Source organism: Podarcis gaigeae (genome assembly GCF_964106915.1).
Source record: "Podarcis gaigeae genome assembly, chromosome: 13".
Classification (NCBI taxonomy): Eukaryota; Metazoa; Chordata; class Lepidosauria; order Squamata; family Lacertidae; genus Podarcis; species Podarcis gaigeae.
In genome coordinates, this window is record NC_139689.1 from 52,612,721 (window position 1) to 52,630,135 (window position 17,415).

A 17,415-nucleotide genomic window follows, 5' to 3' on the forward strand; every position below is an offset into this window, starting at 1 on the left:
GGAAAGTTGGTGAAGCTGGAAGGGATATGAATGCATGTCAAATAACTGTCATGCCACTATAAGAATGCCGTATTTAATGTTGGCTTCTTCTGGTTGTGTTCACTGCTAAAAACAAATATTTTTTCATTATCTGTGTTTTGTCCAGGTGGATTCTAAAGTAAAACATGTCATCTATGGTTTAAGTAGTGGTTCTCAAAGGTTGTGGCAGGACAGGGTGGAAAGTGTGATGGAAAGACTCAAGAACAATCAAAGAAATAGGCAAACATTTCAGTGTAGTACGGTATACTATAGTATCAAAATATTTCTTTTACTTGCAGAATGTGGATTTCAGAATGAGAGCAAGTGATACTGCAAGCTCACACCTCTCGTTTAGTTAGTAGACATGCTTGAGGTGCATATATAAGAGGCTCGTTTATAATCGCATTTTGGGAATGGTTCGTGTTCTTAAGTAGCTGCATTGTTTTTTACTTTCTGGATGCCCCGTGATCATGCTATAAAGTAGTTGTGTTCTATGTTGTAAATCAAACGCTGCTAGAAGCTGTTTCTTTTTGTTTTCCAATGCATTTCTTATCAATAAAAAAATTGGTGTGGCATGAGGAAATTTTTATTCTGAAAGTGTGGCCCAGAGAAAAAAGAGAACCCCTGGTGTAAAGGGACCTGGGAGAACCCTCCTATAATGGCAGCAGATGCCACATGGGGCAAGGGAATTTTGTCCATCTGGCTGATTGGCTGGGGCCATTTGGTTTTTGCCTACTGCATAGCAAATTGTCACAACTTGTAAGGTTTGCGGTTAGGCATTGGTTTATGGTTTGGTTGGTTGAGGGGCATGGATTGGCTGTGCCTGCCCCTCTAATGCTGCTGCTGCAAGGGATTCCGTTAAAGGAATTGGGGGCTAACTATTGCTTGTCCACTCTGTCAAGGGGGCTCGGGCCATAGCAATGAGCTCCGGGTTGCATTTGAGGAGGGCTGAGGGCAGGTTCCCTGCTCCGACGCTACCCCCAAGTGTATTCCCCTATTCTGACTTTCGCATCGTGCAGAATGTCAGTCTGTCCCCCATGGTGGGGGCAGATAGTCACAACCAATGCCTAAGCAAGCACTCACAAATTTGTATTTTAATAAGGTTGAGGCCAAAAAATCTTAAACAAAAATTCTGTGTGATGTGTGAGTTATTGGGGTGGCCCTGGGGACCTCGACACGCAACAGATGCCACATGGGGAAGTTAGGACTCAGTGTAGCAGCTGAGGAGCTGGTTTTCAACAACCACCTGAGGACAGGCCCTGGGTGAGGGACCCTGGACCATCGCAAGCCTGTGTTGGGAGTGGAGGCTCTAACCTCCATCTCACAATCTTGATGCAGCGTCAGCAACATGGAAACAATATTTTCCCTTGACTCCCAATCAGTGGCTGAAGTAGGGAAGGCCTATGGGCTGCTGGTTGCCTATATGTGCCTTTGAAACTTTATATAATTCTGAAGCTCCTCATATACATGAACATTCTTCAGGGTTCTGTTCCTAGTGGAGGAATCCTTATTTCTTTTGGCTGAAATATATTCAGTGCAAAACACTGGCTTCACCTATGATCACCTGCAAATATTCCAAGAAAATGACAGGGAAAAGTAAGATTTCCTAGAGGGCTGACGTTTCCTTAAAAATAAAAATCTGAATACAATGGTTGCTTCAGGGGGAAACAGGTGAAAGCCTACTCAAGCTGCCATAATGGACACTCCGAAACAGCTTAATTTATTGATAGTCTTAATTGATCTTTTGTTGAGTGCCTCGGCTTGACATCAGCTTCTTTCGCCTAGTGTGAGAGGTTGATAGATCCACATTATGACATTTTCAAATCCTGCTTTATTAGTCACAGAGAAAGCATTATTGGCCAGGAACCTCTTATTTAGATGCGTTGTTGACAAGAAGAATTTTTCTTTGGGGGGTGGGGGTGGGTCAGGGTCTTTCTTTCCTTTTGCTTGTATTCATTCTGCATTCTTTCCTGCGTTATGCTTTCTGTTTTTGTACCATGAACATTTTTTTAGATGATATGCTTTTGTCATTAACTGAATGCACAGGTTTTGCGGCATAAGTCACTCCAGGTCACATGGCGAAAGATCTATACCTTGTTTCTCCCACTAGCACTGGCTAAATCCATACATCTCCATTCACAGGGTCAATATTAGGTCGAAGCCCTCTTCAGCATCTGATCACAACTATTCCGGTTTAATATGATTGGCAACCTAAAGGCTTACAGATGGGCTTCGTACTTTCCACTTACAAGCTAAGTGAAAATAGGACCTGGCAATGGTTTGCTCAACATATTCAGTTGCATGACTTAAATTCTGTAACAAAGAAAGTGTATTTGGTTGATTTAACATGTGTATTTATTTGAAATATTTATGCCCCACCTTTCCACGTATAGTTCAGGGTATAGCAGACAGACAATCCTTTATGGCCATTAGATTCCAGTCAGCTGCACGCAAAGTACTGGAAGGATATTTTAAAATCAACTGTGATCTGCCGTTTTGCTTATGTGATATGGGTGTCTGATTTAATAACTCCAATTTCTTACTGTTCCATTCTTTGGATGCAAATGTTACATCTATTTTTTAACAACAATTCTCAGTTATCTGTTTTGAATTCTTGTTCAATGGATTTTCACGCATCTGTTGGATGGTAGAAATCCCAGAGACTTTAGGATCGTTTCTCTATTGCCGCAGCTAAATGTAAAAACTCTCAGGAGAGGTCTACAACAATGTTCAATAAAAAATAGTTTAAAATATCTTTATTGCAGCAATCCTGATTGTTTACAGTCTTTAGAAAATTCTGTTCTACTGCCAGATTATTGCACAATTCTTGTTTTTGTCCAGAAATGTTTTGTCTTACGTGAATATTGGACAATATAATATAGGTATACCTATGTTCATGTATGTCACTGTTACAGCAAGGTGGGCTATAAAATAGCCCTGAAACCAAATAAGCCATCCTGTCTTCAGAAGTAAGCAGCAGATTGATAGCATTTATGAAGCACATTTTAGTGGTGGCACTAGCCAACAATTTTTTTAAAAAAAAAGAAAACTGTATTAGTGGGAAATCCACAAGATTCTAGGTACTATCGCCAGTTCTCAAGATTTTTCAGACCTTCATAAAGTGCAGTTACCTGACCCTGAGCATATACTGTATATGGTCACAAAGATATCTTTCTTCCATCAGTGGGTGGATTGATGAGAAACAACTACATGAGCTCCTGCAATCTGGGGCAGCTGTTCTCCGATAAGCAGAAGCTGCTTCATATGATTAAACAGGGATAGTTTTGTTGTTATGTTTGTTTTAATTGTTGCAATTTTACTGTGTATGTCATTGAGAGAATGTTTAATTAGGTGACAAATAAAATAAAAGGTCATTTCAAAGGCTGCACTGAATCCTAGCTATAGTCAGGCAACCCCCATCTCAACCCCATACAACAAAACATTACTAACAATATGGGGATTTTTTTTTTTAAAGGGGATGTTGCCCTTGCAAACAGAATTGAAGTAACAACTCTAAAGGGAGGGCACCCTTTGGCGTCACCCATTCAGAGTCAACAAAAGGGCTTGTATCTTTGATGGTGGTCTGCTGCCATGTCAATATCTCTGTTCTCTATTATTCAAATCTTCCCTACTCTCTATTTTCAAATCTGGGGGCTCATCCACACGTCCGCTTGTCCTGCTGCCTTCCCTCGAGCAAAACCGCTCTTTAGTGCTCAATTGGAGCTAACGACAATTTGGGTTTCCCCCAGATTGATGTATGCACTGATTTAGCGCTAAAGAGCAGGTTTTCCCTGGGAAAGCTGCAGGCAAGGGGAAGACCTCTTGGTCATGTGATTTCTTGGCACGGGACGAGCAGAAGTGTGGACGAGCCCTGGATTATCCCACAGAGTTAACAGAGCATGAGCAGATGAGTCAGAGTGTCATTGCTGAAACATTATGCCATGTCTCCCTAGCTGTAGACCCTAATGCCATTAATCCACAAACGGGTGCCAAAGACATGATCCTTCAAGATTAACCATGCGGGAGTGTTTGCAGGAAAAGAGGCTTCCAAATACCGTAATCAAGCAAGACTGGTAAGTTCACCCACATGTCTTGGGTGATGAACTTCATCAAAATATTTATGAATGCCCAGCTGCAGAATTTCTACCAAATCACCCCTATCCAAATGCCAGCACTTTCAAAGGACTCTGAAAGATTATTTAGGTCAAACATACCTTTGCAGAAGTCATGGTGATTCTTCTTCAGCAAGACTTGTTCTTCTATATGCTTGATATTATTATCTTTAATAATGTTTCCCACCATTGTGGTTCATTCCAACTCTACAGTTCTATTATTTCCGCTGGAACATACATGTATGTTACTGTCACGACTTGGAACTTCATCTTGGCACACTGTCAGGTAGGCCAGGGGATCAGGACAGTTACACTAAGGGCTTGCCCATACTTCTGCTGATGCCATGCCTAGAAAACGCAGGTCTGAGCAGTTTTCCCCTTGCCCTGCTCTTTCCCAAGGCAAATCCTTTGCTTTAGTGCTAGATCGTAACCAATGGCAATCCAAGGAAAACCCAAATTGCTGTTTGCTGCAATTGAATGCTAAAGAGCAGTTTTCTCCTGGGCAAAAGCAGTGGGACAGGAAGAAGTGTGGATAAACCCTTAAAGGTAAAGGTAAAGGTACCCCTGCCCGTACGGGCCAGTCTTGCCAGACTCTAGGGTTGTGCGCTCATCTCACTCTATAGGCCGGGAGCCAGCGCTGTCCGCAGACACTTCCGGGTCACGTGGCCAGTGTGACAAGCTGCATCTGGCGAGCCAGCGCAGCACACGGAACGCCGTTTACCTTCCCGCTGGTAAGTGGTCCCTATTTATCTACTTGCACCCGGAGGTGCTTTTGAACTGCTAGGTTGGCAGGCGCTGGGACTGAACGACGGGAGCGCACCCAGCCGCGGGGATTCGAACCGCCGACCATGCGATCGGCAAGTCCTAGGCGCTGAGGTTTTACCCACAGTGCCACCCGCGTCCCGGATAAACCCTTACTCACTTGTAATTTCCCAGATACCCCCTGGAACCCTTTTAAAATATTGGTTTGGTACTGGGTCCCTTCTGGTAATAAAGTGTGGCTTTTAAAGGAAGCTTTTGGCCTAAATTAATTGTCACTGCTTACTACTTTTTCAAATTTTCTCCTGTAAATTGTAAGTTTTTATTTTGCAGATATTTTATATTGTCCATAGTTGTAATTGTTTGTAGATTTGCTACCATTAACTTCAGGTTCTCCTGACACAAAGACAGGATATACTGTAAATGTTTAAATAAATGCAAACATTATCATGGCTCCACCTTTCCCCCGTCCCGGCCACAGGGTTTGGGGACATGCTAGTATGAGGGCCCTATCTCTTTTCACAAAATTACTTTTATCAAGGGGACAGCAAATAAATGTTAAGCCATTGTCTGTAGTCTTCGGTACACCTGTAGAAATTTAGTGAGTGTTGTTTTTTTCTGGCATGGTGAAAAGTAATTTGAAAATTTTCACCTGCTACATACCTGTCAGTAGTGTTTAAGTAGAGTTGCAAACTCTTGAAATACTTGGTAAACCTGTGTAGAGTTCTAGAGGACCCATTAAAAGGCACAGGAAACCGACATTGGAGTTAAAGATTTAAGATCTCTGTCCCATTGCTTTTGTTTGTAAGAATTAGCTTCATTTTTGACTCAACATTTTAAAAACAAATTCGGCTTTTAATATTTTGTTGGACTTTCTCTTCCTTTCCCAGCTCCCATACTTTTGTTGTTGTTTGGAAGCTATTTTCTACAAAGGAGCCTTGTACGGTTTAATGTTGTTTCTTCTGTAACGCTGTTTAATGTAGCAACACAAACCCTGGCAAGTGACCTGAATTTCGCAGATCAAACTGCAATCGCGTAGGAGACTCGGGGACCTGCAAACAAGAATGTTTTGCCTCACTCCTGCTGTTCTGTTCCCTGCCCATAATCCTAGTGCTCCCCCATCTGACCTTTCAGGCAATTTCTACAACTGATTCTTAGGAGCTGTCTAGGTGCGCTGCATGCCTACAAGTCCAGTGAGGATATTGCATGTGCACCATCTGATTAATATGTGGAGAATCTGAATCAGGCCTGCACAGCTCTGATGACCCACCTGTTCTTGCAGAGAAAGGTGCTGATGAAGGATTTAGGCCCAAAGTCATTCAAGGCTTTGTAAGTCATTTATAAAAACTTTTATTCAGACCAGAAACTCAATGCAGATATTTAAGAATCAATGTGACATGATTTTGGCTGGTGGCTCCACTCAAAAGTTGGACCACTGCATTTTATGCCGGCAGCAATTCCCAAGTTGTCTTCAAGGGCAACGTTACAGTAATGGGAGGATATCAGAGCATGGATTCCTGTGGCCAAGCTATCTCTGGTGAGAAATGCTGTAGCTGGAGACCTTTGCATCTCCACCAACAAGATGGTATCAAAGAGCACCCTAGACTATGTACCTGCACCTTCTGGGAAAGTGCAGCATATCTAAATCAGGCTGTTCTCCTAGTTCTTAGGCCCAGGAGACATCAAGCAAGAGCACGCCACATCTTATAAAGATTCAGTTTTAATTTATTCACCTTCATCCAACTCAGTGGCTAGATACCAAGTTATCAGTTTACTCCAAGCATGCCTAAGATGAATTGCCACTGCCTTCTCAAGCACCTTGATGAAAAAAGGATGAGAGTTGCTTAATGCTTCTGGGTCCATGGAGGTCTTCTTAAGGAGAAGGTGCCCCACCACATCCTTCAAAGCCGTTGGTTGGTCCCTCTCCCTTCACTAAGGAAGCAGCAATCACTCTCTGAACCCACAATCTGCTATGGCTAACTCTAAGAAACCAAGGTGCGCAAGTGCCAAAGGGGCAGATGGTCAGCCACACATATTCCAGCAGCTTGTCCATATCCTCAAGATATAATTGTTGTTCTTAATAACAATTTGTCCCAGTTACTCAGTGTTTTGCATGAGATGAATTTCCCACCTGGATGCAATATCCCAACAGGAAATTGTGTTTCAACACCCCCTCCCTTAATAGTTATGAATAAACACATGTGCATTCATCTCACATTTTTACCATGTAAAAATTAATCCTGTGTGACGTAGCTTTTATTGGGGCTATTTCACACATTTTCTGTGCCCTTTGCCTTCAAACCATGTTTTCTGATGTTAACAGACTGCATTTACTGGTGATTCAATCTCTTCCTCTACATATCTTTCTACGTAACTAAACTTGGTTCCTTGGGATTTACCTATCCATCATTGCCTTCCTTCCCTTAGGCAGGATCAGCGTTGCCAGCAGGTAAATATCTGGAACAGAGAAATTTGGATTCCTTCAGAGACCTTGCAGAGTAGAAAGCTTCATTGCTTTCTATTCTGACCTTGGAAGCCACAGTTTGGCAAACAAAATACTGAAGTCTAAGATTATCCTTTTAATGTTGCTAGTAAGGGCCTGAAAAGAACCTATGGTCCTTGTATTCCATGGGGTTTATCACAGATTTCACTGAAAACAGATTTATTACAGATTTCACTGTGAGGGATTTTGCATGGATGGCTCATCTGAATAAGCAACTGTCTTTCCCTTTTGTGGTGCCGTTTCCTTATGTGAATGTGACTTCAGATAAATTGGTGAGCAATGACGCAAGAGCTCAAGTTAACTGGACTAGGGCTAAGAGGACAAGCAAATTCCTTTCAACTGTTCTTAGGGCTCATCCATACTTGCCTTTTGCCCCACTCTTTTCAGGCATAGGTTCATGCTTAAAAACACTATGTCCAAGCAGCTGGTTTTTGCTTCTTTAGCACTCAATCAGAGCCAACGTCTATTCAGGTTTTCTGTGGACTGTCATTTGCTCCGATTAAGCTTTAAAGAGCGAGTTTTCACAGGGAATGCTCTGGAGTGAAAAAAGGACGCTTAGTACACAGCTTTAAAGGGCAGACAGTAAAACTAGTAAGGTACAAACCTGTGTGAAAACTTTCCTGTAGGAGTTTTAGAACATAAATGATATTCTTTGTATGCTATACGTTACAGTTGGGGATTAGGAGCTTCATGAGGTAAATGAAGTTCAGAACTAGAAATGAAGGGAAAGAGTAGAACATGGGATTAGGATTCACCATCTGAAAGACTGGTTTAGCTTAGGTATTTACAGGAGACGGGTTTTTCAGTGCTGTCCTTGCAGCATGTAGTCCTGAAAGGAAGTCTAGCTTCTTCTTACCTCCAGCTGAAAACTGCTACCAAAAGAGTAGCTTGCTGCATTCTTTTATGACCTCCCCTGTGAAACTGATGCAGTGAAACGATCTGATTTAGGATAACGGACAGGGGTCAAACCAGTTTGGGTCCACACAGAGAAAAACTTGAGACTCCAGTTTGGGTGCATGGAGAGCTGAGCCCCTCCCCCCGAACACTTGAGATGTGGCTAAACAAAAGCATTTATTCAAGTTAATAAACAACTGCAATAAGAAAATAGTAAAATGGATAAAAGCACAACAGCAATTCAGGTTCAAGAACTTCCCACCTCCTCCCAGTGTCTAGAGGAGCCGATGGAAGTCTATGTCCTTCGGCTTTATTCATGCTTAACCTAAGAATCAAACTTGTTAGTTGGTTCTGCAAAATAAAATAGAATAAATTTGGTGACTGAAAGCAACAAACAGGCATGGGGGTCAATTCTAAGGAAGTTTCCTCCATCAATACAGTAAGATTCCAATGTTTCATAAGGCAACACAGGCGGAGGACAATATGAGGCAACTCTCCTGCTCCCAGGAACATCTTTCCCATCTAGATTTGGGCCTGAAAGACCCAGGAGATGTGTGGGTGCATAGATGGTAAGTTGTAAGCAAACACAGTTTGTGACATTGCACAACATAATTTCTGATCATGGCACAGGGCATGTCTGTTAAGGCATCAGTCTTGGCTTCCAATCCCCTGGCTTTGTATAGCTTGAAGAAGTCCGGTCTTAAATTGAATGTGTTGACCACAGCAAATTATGGCAAGTTCTTAAAGAAATGGGAGTGCCTGATTACCTCATCCGTCTCCTGGGAAATCTCCATGTGGGACAAGAAGCTACAGTTAGAAATGGATATGGAACAACTGATTGGTTCAAAATTGGGAAAGGAGTACAACAAGGCTGTATATTGTCTCCCTGCTTATTTAACTTATATGCAGAATTCATCATGCGAAGGGCTGGGCTGGATGAATCCCAAGCTGGAATTAAGATTGCTGGAAGAAATATCAACAACCTCAGATATGCAGATGACACAACCTTAATGGCAGAATGTGAGAAGGAATTAAAGAACATTTTAATGGAGTTGAAAGAGGAGAGCACAAAATATGGTCTGAAGCTCAACATCAAAAAAACTGAGATCATGGCCAGTGGTCCCATCACCTCCTGGCAAATAGAAGGGGAAGAAATGGAGGCAGTGAGATATTTTACTTTCTTGGGCTCCATGATCACTGCAGATGGTGACAGCAGTCACAAAATTAAAAGATGCCTGCTTCTTGGGAGAAAAGCAATGACAAACCTAGACAGCATCTTAAAAAGAAGAGGCATCACCTTGCCGACAAAGATCCATATAGTTAAAGCTATGGTTTTCCCAGCAGTGATGTATGGAAGTGAGAGCTGGACCATAAAGAAGGCTGATTGCCGAATAATTGATGTTTTTGAATTCTGGTGCTGGAGGAGACTCTTGAGAGTCCCATGGACTGCAAGAAGATCAAACCTCTCCATCCTGAAGGAAATCAGCCCTGAGTGCTCACTGGAAGGACAGATCCTGAAGCTGAGGCTCCAAGGCTTTGGCCACCTCATGAGAAGAGAAGACTCCCTGGAAAAGACCCTGATGTTGGGAAAGATGGAGGGCACAAGGAGAAGGGGACGACAGAGGACGAGATGGTGGGACAGTGTTCTCGAAGCTACCAGCATGAGTTTCACCAAACTGCAGGAGGCAGTGGAAGACAGAAGTGCCTGGTGTGCTCTGGTCCATGGGATCACAAATCGGACATGACTAAACAACAACAACATATTCCAGGCTGATGGAAAAGGTGAATTTAATGTTGACACAGATGGCCTAGAACACCATACAATAGGAAAAGTTCTGCCCGGCATCAATGAAGCCTGGTGAACAAAGTCCAATGGTCAGACTCGCCAAACATCTGGCTTTCGGAAGATGCATTCTATGCAAAATATTGCTGTGTAAATATTGCCTTCCAGACATCTCCTTATATAGGCCCTCATAATTTTTAAACATCAGATTGCTAAAGAAATTGTTTTGACTACCAGCCACCATGACTGCATTAATACTATGCATTTAGTGGACGTAAATTTTGTCATAATCTTTTATGCGAACGCTAAGATTTATGAGGCTGGACAGACCATTAAGTCATTTTTTTCTCCTTTAATAATGTCTCTGATTCAGTGAACTCAGATTTATGCTTTACACTATAGTGTGCTAACAGCTATTTTTTGGCTGGGAACTCAGCAGTAAATTTGAATTTAATAAAGTGACAATAGATCTCAGCATGAAAGAGATTAGGGCGCCAATTTCTTTTCTTCCTTCTTACTAAACAGAGCAGGAACGGCGTGTAATCCATGCACTAAATTTAGCATTAAAAAGATATTTGCCACAATGCATTTGTGACTACACACACAAAAGGGGTTAGCATTTAATGCAGCGCCACTGCAGGACACAGGAGGTCTCGGTGGACAGGGAGGGTCAGGGCACCCTCAGCAGTAATGGCCATTGGTTCTTCATAATCAGCACTGGGAAGCTATACTATCCTGTGCTTTTGTCTCAAAATGTCTATCAAATGTCTATCCAATGTATCACATTGTAATCCTGTCCTTCCACCAATGAGCTCAGAAAACAGCAATCCTTTTATTGTCACAACAAACCTGCAAGGCTAGATACAGATATGACTATACTTATGCTATTCAATCCAGGAGTTGCTTTTTTCTCTTTTGCTTTGCATGCCTATTTGCATAGCCTAATTTGGGGTTCTGTCATACTAAGTGGTGACGAAATTTGAAAAATCTCATATATAGGTACTCTTGGAGATTTGGAGAGTGCATATTCTCATCTTTTGCACTTTATCTAGAAAGTTAGGAAATTCTACTACCATTCTTAATGGCATTCCAAAAACATCTTATCACACACTATCACGGGTTGTATTAATTAGCCCCACCTTGTACTCTAAAGAAGTTTACTGATCTGTAAACTGAGCCCCATAATGCAGCTCTTGCTAGGTCCTCGGTGGGACAATTTTGCCCACACACCTGTGACACACTGCAGTTCTACAAGCAGGTATGAAAAATGTGGGCAGGTAATGGAACACAGCAAAGAGGAAAAAAGCAAGATTGCAGTTTCCTCTGCCCAGAAAAAAATAATTAGTTTATCTGCCTAATCCTAGGAATTGACTTTTGTTGTTTCTAAAAGCACAAAGTACCATTCTTAGAAATATCACACATCTTATTTTATATTTTATTGGTTAAGACTAGTATGACATCTGCTGTTACACTTCAGGTTTGCTTTGCAATTCTTATATCTATTTGGATGCTATGGTGCACTCAAAACGCATTTTACAAACTTCATGACCTTTACTGAAAGAAATGTAGTGGTAGAAGCACAATTTTCATTCAAGTGAGTAAAAAGTTATTGGAGATAGATAATATACTGAATCTACAAGTATTTGCTCCAAAGGTCTTGATTATTAAGAGCAACTATACACAGCTGTCTTCCTCCTCTGTGTTGCTACCCATGTCTTAAAGGTAAAGGGACCCCTAACCATTAGGTCCAGTTCCAGTCGTGACCGACTCTGGGGTTGCGGTGCTCAGCTCGCTTTATTGGCCGAGGGAGCTGGCGTACAGCTTCCGGGGCATGTGGCCAGCATGACTAAGCCGCTTCTGGCGAACTAGAGCAGCGCACGGAAACGCCATTTACCTTCCTGCTGGAGTGGTACCTATTTATCTACTTGCACTTTGACGTGCTTTCGAACTGCTAGGTGGGCAGGAGCTGGGACTGAGCAACGGGAGTTCACCCCGTCGCGGGGATTCGAACCGCTGACCTTCTGATTGGCAAGTCCTAGGCTCTGTGGTTTGACCCACAGCACCACCCGCGTCCCATTCCATGTCTTACATCCTCCAATTAAAAAACATGTAACCGAGGCCCGCCATATTCACAATTAGGTTTGTCTATTTGACATACCAGTTGACTGTGTTTGCTGTACAATGTATTCTGCCCGTAAAGCCTGAACTATCCTTTGTTGTGGTCAAAAATGATTAATGAGAGTAGATAGTTTTGAACCACTGGAAAATGTGGCCACAGAATTTATGATGTCTAAGTGAACCTAAGACTGGATGTTGCAAGAACAGGTTAGAAGTGCCCTTTAGTAAAATAAAATAAAAAACAACCTGATCTTCTAGTCTGTCTCTGCAGTGACCATTGGCCAGAACCCAGAACTTTCAGGATGGAAACATTTTGTTGTGGGTCCCACTTGTGACACCTGCACACACACCCCAATGTTGCAGTGTGGAGTTTCCTGTTCAGGGTTCCAGCCAGCCAGCAAAGCTCTCTTCTAGGCAATCCCATTCTATTTCCCCTTCCTGTATTCTTCTTTCTCCCATGATCAGACACTTGGTCATATTAAGAAAGGTTTGGGGTTACTGCCCTTGGGTTTTTATTGTTGTTCCACAGACCTTGGGTTCTCCCAAACGTGCTGATACCTCCCTCTTGTACATGGATGATGTCATTTTGACTATATAATGACTGACATTTAGAGACTGATTTCACTATAGTATTTTTGATGTTAAAATCAGATGCAGGAGTATTTCCTTTGTGTGTTGATACATGGATAATGGTAGAGTAAAAGGAAACAGATGGAAGAGAGGGAACTTGATTCCTCTTCATTTTGTTGCTGGCCAGGGGGTGCCAAGCAAAGAAAGCTGAATCAAATCTCCATTAATGACTGCACCAAATGTTGCCGTTTGTAATGCACAATTTAAAATTTGCAAAGCATTGTTGGTGAATTGGATAAAGAGTTTTTGTGATGGTGGGAATTCTAATGATTGTCACATTCAACTCTATCCTTAGTTTCCCCATTAGAACAGTCAACCTGATCTCTACCTTTGAGAAGACAGGCCATCCCACCAGGTCCAGCGGCTGCCAGTCACCACTGAGTGTAAACAAATGTAAAGTGATGCATGTCAGGGCAAGAAAATCCTTGATTTTACATATGTGCTCATAGAGTTTGGACTGGCAGTAGCTGACCAGGAACAAGGCCTTGGGGCAGTAGTGGACAGCTCAGTGAAGATGTCAACTCAGTGTGAAAAAGGTAAATTACATGCTAGGAATCATTAGGAAAACAACTGAAAATAAAACTGCTGATATCATAATTCCACTATAAGACAGTGCCCATCAAAACACTCACTAAGTGACACGACTGAAAATTTTTAGAAACTGCTGGTGGCAGCTTTGCTAAGATATTTCCCTCCATAGGGGAAAAAGATGAGCAATTGGGAAATGTTGCACCATCTTTCAACTTGGGATCACTCAGTGAAGTTTATTGGCAGATTTTGAGCAGGCAGGATAAAGCATTTCTTCACACAATGCACAATTATTGAATTAAATTGTCATAAAACATGGTGATAGATAGATAGCTTTTATTTTAGAAATGGACAAATTCATGAAAGACAGGTCTATCATCAGCTATTAGTGATGAAAGCTCTACAGAAGCTCCATGTTCAATGGCAGTATTCCTCATCAGGATTAGATGCTGGGCCAGGGTCCCTTTCAACTCTACAGCTCTAGGATCTGTGATCTAGGATCACTCCATGCCTTGCTTGTGAGCCTCCTGAGTGGGGGTGGGAAACAAAATGCTGGGCTAGGTGGACTTTGGATAGCTCCATTACAGCAAATATTCTATTCTGATTCTCTGTAACATGCAAGCAAAGTGGTACCTCAGGTTACATACACTTCAGGTTACATACGCTTCAGGTTACATACGCTTCAGGTTACAGACTCCACTAACCCAGAAATAGTGCTTCAGGTTAAGAAGTTTGCTTCAGGATGAGAACAGAAATCGTGCTCCAGCGGCACAGTGGCAGCGGGAGGCCCCATTAGCCAAAGTGGTGCTTCAGGTTAAGAACAGTTTCAGGTTAAGAACAGACCTCCGCAATGAATTAAGTACTTAACCCGAGGTACCACTGTACTCATAAAAAGAACACAATATTGGCTTTAGAATGTGTTTCGGTCTTAATAGTGTGAAACTCCCTCAGGCACGGACGTGAGGCAATGTCTCCAGCATTCAACATACTGTGGCTAGTAGTTAGCCTTCCTCCTACTCTGTGAAGACAAGGGTCTCCCAGCTGGTTGGCAGACCTTCTGTGCTCTGACGCAATCTGGTACAACAAGCTGCACATTGGCCTAATGCTTTGTTTATATCCCTCATGCCCCGCTAAAAATGCTGAATTAAATGCATCTGAAAACAACAATATAGTCAAGAGAACAATATAGTCAACTGTTGCTGACTTGCGATAAGTAATTTTCCTTTCGGCAACAGGATAGATAATGGAATGGAGAAGTGGAACACACTACTGGTAATTGCTTCGTGAGAGATGCACTGAAAACAATAAACCTAATTATATACCATGTAAGGATCCAAATTTGTGGTTACCACTTGGTAAAGACACATCAGGGTCAGCACAGAGACTTCACTGAAAGCATCAGCCCAATGGCAGGCAGAAATTTTAAAAGGTGATAGAATTGCTAGAGGAATTATTGTGATGATAACAGGTTACTCAGCTTCCAGGAAATAAACTCAGATGGACAATCTTGGGATTCTACTATACCCTGAAAATTCAGACAAGTTCAGTGCCCAACTTTGCATCTTTCTTTGTAAGCCAGTGGTGATTTTACTATTGACAGCTTTTGTGTTTGTTGAGATGTATCCCCTGTGGGATTGCTCCCCCCCCCCCCAACATCACATTTCTCTCCCTGCTCTGCCATTTCCCTCACATACCTGTAAACACAAGACTAAGCCGTTAACTGTGTGCCTAAATAATGTTGAGTTGAAACGACAATGAGGCTAATTCCATGCACCCAAAAGGAGATTTGGACTTGTATTTTTCAAACAGCATCCCTTCCCAGAGATATTATTTCATGTTTCAATAGGAAGACTGAGATCTTATTAGAGAGGGCAAAATTCTCAGCAAGGTGTAACTGCCCATTCTTCGTTATATTGAAGATGAATTGACAGTACTAACAGTAATGTGATTATCATCATCTGTATTTTAACAGCAAGCTGATTCCTGCTTATATTCTAAAGGGCTAATTTTATTTTTGATATCATTGTTTGCACAAGAGCAATTTTGAGCAATGCTGATACACACACACACACACACACATTGTTAACATGCTGCATTTTTTTCTTTCGGTTGATTGAAACAAAAGTGTGCTAAATTGTGTTGTGGGGGGGTGCAATTGGAAGTAGGGGGTGTGACCACAGAGAGCAGCCACTAAAACATCACTACATACATTTTTTAAAAAGCTCACTCAAAATGTGAACTCACAATGCACTTCACTCAGGTAATGCATGATTTTATGCTGGATTCCCTTCCCTCCTTAACTGGAATATCTGCAGACCAGGGAAATCTGAATTAATTGGTAGGAAGTGTAGGCTGCCACTTGGTTAAGGAGAATGTTGTGTGGTCACTGACAAAAGAATCGAGCCACACTCTGGGCACAGTGGAAACAGTGAAGTGCCTAGAAATAATAATAATAATAATAATGATTTCAGACCCTCCAGGTATCCCTATTTTCCAGAAACATCCCTGATTTAGAGAAGCTTTCCAGGTTTCTGATTTGATGCCAGAATGTCCCACTTTTCCTTAGGATGTTCCTATTTTCATTGGAAAATGTTGGAGGGTATGGAGTTATCTGACCCCCCCCCAAGCTGTCTGAAGGCAATCCTGCCTAGGGAAGGTTTTTAAAAAATATATTTAATGTTTTATTATGTTTTTATATATGTTGGAAGCTGCCCAGAGTGGCTGGGGCAACCCAGTAAGATGTGTGGGGTATAAATAGTATAATTACCACTGTGGAATGGGATGTCCCTATTTTCATCGGAGAAATGTTGGAGGGTATGTAATTTTGTTATTTATACCCCGTCCATCTGAATGGGTTGCCCCAGCCACTCTGGGTGGCTTCCAACATAAACAAAAACAGTATGTTCCAACAAATATTCACAACTGATTTGAAAAGTAGGGGGTGTCTTCCTAAAAGGAATTCAACCCCCCCTTTTGCCATTTTTACTTATTAGTTGCAATAGAAGTTTCTTTCTTTCTTTCTTTCTTTCTTTCTTTCTTTCTTTCTTTCTTTCTTTCTTTCTTTCTTTCTTTCTTTCTTTCTTCCTTTCCTTTCCTTTCCTTTCCTTCCTTCCTTCCTTCCTTCCTTCCTTCCTTCCTTCCTTCCTTCCTTCCTTCCTTCCTTGAAAATTATGACTGACGCTGAACTAGAGAATCTCAGAAGAAAGTAGAAGTTGTGTCAGACATCATAAACAATTCAATCTATATTCTGTCAGGTGAGCAATACATGGCAGAGCCATCCAACAGAGGAAGATATATCTCTTAATCAAACACAAACCTCGTTTATCGCCACTTGAACTTGAATTAATAAGAGCTGCGCCTTCTCTTCTGCCCAGGGGGCCAGAGGGCCTTGGTTCCTCCCGTGAAACAGGGAAGCTTCCAGAACTAGCAGTGGCATTACAATGGGCTTAATGTGGATCCTGAGCATCCTCTAGCACCATCTACCAGTCTTCCTAAGTAATTCACAAAATGCACCGTTTCTGTTTCTGCAATATTGTGGGTCTTTTAAGAGAGAAAAAACTCTTCTCAAAAATCTGTTAGACTTTACAAGATATCTATCAGCATATCCTGAAGAAATATTTCCAACAGTGAAGCAGGATAATGCAGCAATTTACACGTTTACGTACTAATTCTGATCCCAGAATTTGCATGAATGTAATTTAACAGCAATTACAGTGGTACCTCGGGTTAAGTACTTAATTCGTTCCGGAGGTCCATACTTAACCTGAAACTGTTCTTAACCTGAAGCACCACTATAGCTAATGGGGCCTTGCGCTGCTGCTGCGCCGCCGGAGCATGATTTCTGTTCTCATCCTGAAGCAAAGTTCTTAACCCGAGGTACTATTTCTGGGTTAGCGGAGTCTGTAACCTGAAGCATATGTAACCCTAGGTACCACTGTACCATAATTGTAGTCATATTAATGGGGTGCCAAACTAAAACATATGATTTTTAAAAAACTCATATTGCCAATTTACCCTCATAAAAAGGGGTGGGGGGCAAAATCTGAGGTAAACACAGTTTGGGTTCTATC

General features: G+C 41.9%; 2 long non-coding RNA genes across 3 annotated transcripts in view; one reads left to right on the forward strand and one right to left on the reverse strand.

Annotated features, from left to right (window-relative positions):
• Positions 1-6,274: 6,274 nt before the first annotated feature.
• On the reverse strand, positions 6,275-17,149 carry LOC310830329. Its single transcript, XR_014557590.1, has 3 exons — positions 16,662-17,149; positions 8,549-8,637; positions 6,275-7,346 (listed from the first exon to the last, which is right to left on the reverse strand). It is a non-coding gene; the product is annotated as an uncharacterized lncRNA (long non-coding RNA).
• Positions 16,762-17,415, forward strand: part of LOC310830360 — an 8,386-nt gene continuing 7,732 nt past the window's right edge. For both annotated transcript variants that reach the window (XR_014557630.1, XR_014557631.1), the window contains exon 1: positions 16,762-16,840. This is a non-coding gene — a long non-coding RNA (uncharacterized lncRNA). The remainder of the gene's footprint in view (positions 16,841-17,415) is intronic.